Source organism: Pseudochaenichthys georgianus, chromosome 3, assembly GCF_902827115.2.
Source record: "Pseudochaenichthys georgianus chromosome 3, fPseGeo1.2, whole genome shotgun sequence".
NCBI lineage: Eukaryota > Metazoa > Chordata > Actinopteri > Perciformes > Channichthyidae > Pseudochaenichthys > Pseudochaenichthys georgianus.
In genome coordinates, this window is record NC_047505.1 from 48,678,870 (window position 1) to 48,684,019 (window position 5,150).

A 5,150-nucleotide genomic window follows, 5' to 3' on the forward strand; every position below is an offset into this window, starting at 1 on the left:
AGGAAATGACATATGGTAGAAAAGCATAATTCATCTGGCCGACACACTCATACACAACCATCGGAAAATAAATTAATTTTGCTCCGTGGCTGCACAGCCAAACAACATTAAAAACAGGAATACAAACAGCAACCCAAACACACACACACACATACATCACACTTGTGTCATATTGAAAGCCAAACATCCAATAATCAGGCTGAAATGGGAACGGAGAGGAGCTTTCTTATCTGATATTTGGTGTGTGGGTGATTGCATTTTTTCCAAGTGTCTGTATGTGCAAGAGTGAATGAGATTTGATTGGGTGGGCGTATCAGTGTGTGTAGCATACGAGGGCGTTGCTTCGTTATGCATGCAAGAGCCACTATCAAACAGGAACATGACGAAGAATGGTTTGCATCAATGTGTCCATAATTACAAAGTAGATTTCTTGGCGACTATCATGGATTGTTGACCATCTTTACGCGAGCACTGGAGAGCGTTCAGATGAGGATTATCTCCTGCAGCACAGCAGCAGAGTTTAGCACTGTATGTCATTGATTAAGCTCGCGTACAACACATGCCAGCACGCATCCCACTAGCAGTGTTTCCTACTGTCTCATAACAAGTGCTCAAAGCAACCTCATAGGGGATAGACACACATGCACTTTACTCTATACAGATGCATGTATTTCGTATTATTGCTAACATTTATAGTAGTGTAAACATCCATTAATTAAAGTGTGTGAAGTCAAAGTTATCTGGCATGTCAAAGATTTGAAAAAAACAGTGGTGTGACCTTTATTCTTGTTAATCTTTGATGACTTTTAGGCATAAATAAATTGACCTTATATCTTAAAAAAAGGACAAAACAAGAAGTTGTTTATGAGACACACTTTGTGTTTTAAGAAAGTTAAGATCTCCCAATCCCAATTTTATAAAAGCAGGATACCGTACAAGCCAATGTTCATTTTGTAATAACAGGCACATTTATATAATATTTGTATTGTAATAAGATTCCACAGAAGCATCAAATCTTCTGTGGAATATCGAATCGAACGTTATGTACCATAGCTGCTACATTGTACTGCCATGTGGTACATGCTTGTAGCTGCTCATGCTCTTTCTGCATGTCATGTTCTTGTATGTTGTATGTGAGGGGACTGCGGATGGAAATTAGCTTAAAGCTAAAATCCGGCTAATTTACGCTTGAAAGCATTTTGTGTTCATCGATGTGCACTGTCCCGATTCAAATAAACGATTGAAAACCTTTAAAAATAATAAATACAATAAAAAAACAGAGCACGGTGACACAAGCGTTCAACATTATTTGTTGGATGCTAATTGAAGAATGAGTGGATATTCACTCAAAGAGAATGTACCGATATGTAATGGTAAATAAAGAAAACCGGATATTTGCAGACAAATATGTTCCAGCTGCATAGCTTATGTATTCTCATGGCCGATAGCATTGATTTTCATGTTTGTTTCTGACCTCATCTGTTCTCTGTGGAGAGCTGAATGTGACAGGTGAATAGAAAGACTCTTTCTGTGTGCTCAACCAGAAGAAGAGTGAGCATTAAACCAAACCACCAATTCTCAATATATTCAAGTCTTTATATGTATGACAGTTTGTATTAGTGAACATTGTTTTAATAAGTGTCCTTCTTTTGAACTCCATGTCATCTTGACGTGTGGCAAGAAAAGCACAGTTGTAATTACTGTCATTAATTATGGCTGCAACCATTCAGGTGTGCATGTTCCAAGGTAATAGTATTGTGCATGCTGTCTCACTGACATGGCTAACCAGTTTAATTTACCACAGCAAATGTTAATGTTAGTTTTAATTAATGACACCTGTGCTTTATGCAAACTCAAGATGTGGGCAGGGAAAATGTCTATGCTAAATAGATTTTGTGGGGTTTGTATCATTTTAATTGTCCTCAAATTAACTATTCCTCTTGTTTGATATATTCCCACTTTAGATGTCTTAGTTAAATTACTATATAAACATGATTTTAGAACCATTTGTAGTAAACTTCCCCTTCCTTAGTTCTCGGAAAACTCTTCATTTCCTTTCACACTATGCCAATATTACTGCAAACTGTTTTACTCACAGGTTTTCTGTTTATTTATGACTTTCTTTCAACACAAACTGTTAACTGGGTTACCAGTTAACGACAACCTACCTACTTTTTGAGAGGTTTTCGAAACAAATGGATCCCATGGTTAACACCTATTCTCATCCAGTGCTCCAAAAGAATCTCTGACTCAGGAAATGAGAAGAAAGACTGACACGTGTATTGGAGGGAATGGACAAAAACGGCATGTACACAGAAAACACCAGAGAGTCGAGGTGCACATGTTTTGGTCACGTGGCAAGGCATACAAAAGTGTAAATAATTTCTTTGACAAAAATGTGGCTGGATATTGGGACGAATCTTGCCTGCTCCAATCATCACTTTAATTATTAACTGCAAAAAAACATTTCTATTTACATTTTAAAGAGTCAAAGGTCTGTGTACGGACACAATCAGAAGGGTACATTGTATTTGAAAAACACATTTTCAATTGAATAACTTCTGTTATCATGATCATTTGTTTATATTGTTGTCAACAGTCCAAATAAAAGATGAAAAATGTCAATTTAATTTTGGCACCACGTTACCCATTTGATGATTTCTGTAGTTTGCCTCAACTTAAAAACGATACGATACGATATTACTTTATTTGTCAGATCAAGTCTGACATGTGACTTGCGTCACAGCAGCTCCATGTCCAACATCAACAGACAAGCATCCAGACACAATACATGAAACACAATAACACATTGATAACAGGGTTTTCGGTTAAGAAGACATATTAATAGGAGTCCATTTTGGAAACGTCATACAGATTTGCTCCAGATTGTGACTCCTACCTCAGATCCAGTGCCTGGATACGGTTCCAGGTTCCTGCCGTGCGGACTGAGGCTGGAAAAGGGAGTCTTTTTCATTATGGGCCTTGGTCTTGGAATGACCTTCAATCACGCCTCAAACTGACGGCACTTGTCCCTATAGCCTGTTTTAAATTGAAGTTGTCTGAGGTCCTTACCACCAGCTGCTCTTGCAGTAATAAGTAGTACCTTTCTTACTGTCCGAATGTGCACAATGTAGTGACTGCTGTTCGTTTTTGTTTACTTAGTTGTGTTCTCTGTATTTTATATGTCCGTGTTATGTGTTATGTGTAACGTTGCTGCCTTCTTGGCCAGGTCAGCATTGTAAATTAGATTTTATATCAATGCTTTTCATCTGGTTGAATAAAGGTTAAATAAAAAATAAAATAAAGAGGGTTGTTTAATTTGTTTGCACAGTCTAGAAAAAAACTAAATCAAGTCAAATACTAAAGTTAGGATAACAAAACCAGGATGTAGTGTTTTCTCAGCGACCTCAAAGCAACACCACCTCCACCTTAGCTTTGTAATGTCTATTTGTCTTTTCTGCTCAATTGTTCAGAATTACTTAATAGCTTATTGCTATTATGATTGCATGTTTTGGGGGTTATGAAAGGGCCGTAGCCAGGGCATATTTATAACTGCTCAGCTTTGTGGATACCTTGGTTAGAAATGATTACTCTTCAAGTCCCTGCACTTTAGAGCACAAGCTCTCCGTAACTTTAGATGGAGTGCAACAAGTGTATCTGTATGATTACATTTTCCCACTGTCAGAAAACCGTAGAGCAGCTGAATATATACACACTAGTAAGAGTGCAAACACTGTAAATGAAAGAGCAAGTGTACTTAATAACTTTTTTGAAGTTGGTTACCATGACGTTGCTTCTGTCCTGCATATGTATTTATACACTGGACCTGGACATAAAGAAATAGAAATAGGCTTCGGAGAAATGTACTGATTTCATGACTTTAAGAACCTCATTTAGTCTGGAACTAATAATATATTCAAGCAGAACATGATGTGAATTTAGACGGTGGTGAAAGTAATCAAGACGTGAATAAAGGAGAACAGCCGTGAGTTTGTCTTGAGGCGAAGACGCGTCTCTACATGTTGAAAATGTCTCGTTGATTTTGGAGCTTTATGACTTCAATTCAATAAACAAGAGGAAGACTGGAAGAAAACAACAGAACAAAGGTGTGTGGTTCAGACACACCACTGGGCTGTGATGATGCTAGATAGCTAACATCAAGTCTCTGTTTTAAAAACCGTACACATTGCAGTATGCGGAAGTATGACATTTAAATAAAGTTTAAAACCCAAAAAGTATTGCATCAGAGGATTCAGAGTATTCACAAGCTTTATATTCCATATGCACAATAGATAGAGCAGACTTTTTGCAATGCAAATCACTAAGATTAACATAAAAGCAAAATACATAAAATGGTGCAACATATATTGCAATAGACATAATGGTTAAAGTAAGTTGGAATAAGAAAAGTATGTACATTTAAATTAGAATAAGATACACCTGAATGTCAAATTAAATACTATACAATAGAGTACATATACTGTAATACTATAATATGTGGAAATGAGAATTCTAAACAAAATGAACAGTGTCGGATACAGCATGTCAGTGAATATGAGGTATAGTATTTTTCGACATAATACTTTAAAATACATTATGTAATTTTCCACTGACTGGTGCCAATTCAACTTGCTCAGAGAAACCACATTAAATAATGATGTGGGAATATATGTTGGTTAAAATAACAAAATGCACATTCGCAAGCACACAAAAAGAGAACCCTGTAATTACAATTATCATATGCTAACATGTCACATGGATTTACATGCGGTGTTTTCATGGGAGTGGCTTAGTGTGTTTGGGGAGTGGCTGTGGTGTTCACACATTTTGATCATCATCACTACCAGAGGCAGAGCCGAGGGCTGAACTCCAACACTTGTGTACTACATCATATCACTAATTACACCATCTGTGAAGTGCTGTTTAGCTTGTTGTACAACCCTCCAGTACAGTGAGCATTTAGCAGCTAGCTACTCTGCACTCAAACTGCTTCACCAACTACTTTTCTAAGTTGGAGAAATAAAGTTCTTCGGAGGATACGGACACGTTTCTGGTCTGTTTTGACGTGCAGGAGTTACTTGGTGTTGAGCCACTTTGTTACATTTTGCTTGTTCCTGCCTCTGAAGCAAAGGGGGAGGAAAAGGAGGTGG

At 37.2% G+C, this 5,150-nt stretch overlaps 1 protein-coding gene across 1 annotated transcript in view; it reads left to right on the top strand.

Annotated features, from left to right (window-relative positions):
* The first annotated feature begins 4,862 nt into the window (after positions 1 to 4,862).
* Positions 4,863 to 5,150, top strand: part of tox3 (TOX high mobility group box family member 3) — a 47,147-nt gene continuing 46,859 nt past the window's right edge. Inside the window, exon 1 of the mRNA XM_071202538.1 lies at positions 4,863 to 5,150. This exon is cut by the window's right edge and continues 413 nt beyond it. The gene's annotated coding sequence lies outside the window, so the exon portion shown is untranslated.